Raw genomic sequence first — 2167 nt, 5'->3', positions numbered from 1 at the left:
CATTTTTTTCATTCTCTCATTTTCTTTCGTCTTTCCACGCCTAGCACTTTAGCCAACAAAACTGTGATAAGGTTGTCCCTTGTCTAGCCACCTTGAGGAGCCATTAGCCAAGGAGCAACACGATGATCGGAGGAAATCATCTTACTTCGGAGTTCATGAGACTACCGATTTGAACAGGGTTTATTCTTTCTTTACTTTGTTATTTTGATTTAATCATGTTTGCAATGTGTTTTATGATCTTGTCATCAACAATGGTAGCTTAAATCTATTGAGTTAGAATAATTGTATTTATTCAATGAAGTTTGATATATCATGTTTATAGTGTTTGTGCCTCAGTTGATCATGTTTTTAATTAAATTTAAGTATGTATTTCATTCATACGTGATTAGATACATTTGAATTAGCTAAGCAATCTTGACCAGATGACGGCCAATGGACACATAAACTGAAAAGTGCATGCTTAATTTAGATTCGGATCTGACTAAATTAAAGGTTCATAATAACTTTGCCGAGCTCCATTACCTTGCGTATTTTTAGATTTATATGATTAAATTGTTTCAAACCTAATCCATCCCAGTTACTTCACAAAAATTCTAAGAAACCCTTAGTTTAATATGGTCTATAAAATGCATATTTTGCTAAGTAAAAGATTCTGAAATGACTTAATTTGGTTTCCAAACTCATGAAAGATCGAGTTGTCATGGAATTTTTTCCGAACACTGTTAACCATGAGAAAAGTAAACTAAGTTGAATGGCATAATTATCCTAGCATATTCTTGTTATTGATTGTTGAATTTTGTGTTTTAGCTGCTAAACTCATTTTATACATCTCATCTCATACTTTGCATTTAGATTACATTGCATTAGGGATCATCTTGCATTTAATAATCAATTTAGCTTAATCATTATCACTCAAAATATTTTTATCACCCAACTGTTAACATTAATTTTAAAATTACTAAATTAACATACACAGTCCCTATGGAGACGATAACTCTTTTACTTATTTTATTACTTGATAACGACTATGTACACTTGCCCAAATCGAGCATTACAAGTTTTTGGCGTCGTTGCCAGGGACTATTGCCTTAATCATTTTTTGAGAAATTATTCTTTTCAATTCGGTTTTTTTATCTAAATTCTAAATTTACTAATTTATTACTTATTTTTTTGTGATTTATTTTTCATATTTTTATGAGCGAATAATCAATTTATTACCCGTAGACCTTGAAATCGAGTGGACATTTAGATAGAGAAGACATGAACAATCAACTCAAAGACAAGTCAAGATGGACCTTGGAAATTAGAATGATGGATAGGTAATGGAGTAAATCATGTGCACAATCCAATCCTTATTGCTAATGACAGGGATCGTGCCATAAAACAATACATTGTGCCACTCTTTAATGAGTTAAATCCAAGAATTAAGAGGCTATAAATTGAGGCACCCCAATTTGAATTGAAACCAATGATGTTTGAAATGCTCCAAACGGTGGCCCAGTTTAGTAGAATGCCCAAAGAAGATCCAAACCTTCACATTCGATTATTCATGGAGACGAGTGATTCGTTTAAGATAGCTAGTGTGATTGAAGATGCATTGAGGTTAAAGTTGTTTCCATACTCATTGCGAGATCAAGCATGAGCATGGCTTAATTTATTGCCACCAAGTTCAATATCTACATGGCAAGAATTAGCAAAACGGTTTTTGGTAAAGTATTTTCCACCAAGCAAAAATGCTAAGTTGTGAAATGAGATAACCACTTTTTCACAATTGGATGACGAATCCTTGTATGTGTCATGGAAGGATTCAAGGAATTACTTCGTAAGTGTTCTCATCATGGGATCCTACACTGCATCCAGTTGGAGACGTTTTATAATGGTCTCAACACACATACAAGATTGATGGTAGATACTTCTACAAATGGTGTGATTTTGTTTAAGTCTTATAATGAGGCTTAAGAGATCATTGAGAGGATCGCTAGCAACAACTACCAATGGCCAACAAATCGAGCAACTTTTGGAAGACGAGTAGCTGGAGTGCATAAATTGGATGCGCTAACATCACTCTCAGTCAAGTATATTCTATTTCTTCAATGTTGAAATAGTTTATTGCTAATGATTCTAATAATTTTGCAACCCAATCACCAAGTCAGTTCAAGGTTATTTC

At 33.4% G+C, this 2167-nt stretch overlaps 1 non-coding gene across 1 annotated transcript; it reads right to left on the bottom strand.

The window, feature by feature from the left end:
- Positions 1–1738: 1738 nt before the first annotated feature.
- Positions 1739–1844, bottom strand: LOC128293600 (small nucleolar RNA R71). The gene has a single exon (XR_008283780.1). It is a non-coding gene; the product is annotated as a small nucleolar RNA R71 (small nucleolar RNA).
- Between the last annotated feature and the right edge of the window lie 323 nt (positions 1845–2167).

Source organism: Gossypium arboreum, chromosome 5 (genome assembly GCF_025698485.1).
Source record: "Gossypium arboreum isolate Shixiya-1 chromosome 5, ASM2569848v2, whole genome shotgun sequence".
Taxonomy (NCBI): domain Eukaryota; kingdom Viridiplantae; phylum Streptophyta; class Magnoliopsida; order Malvales; family Malvaceae; genus Gossypium; species Gossypium arboreum.
Note: the sequence above shows the minus strand (reverse complement) of the source record. Positions and strands in the feature narration are given on the sequence as shown.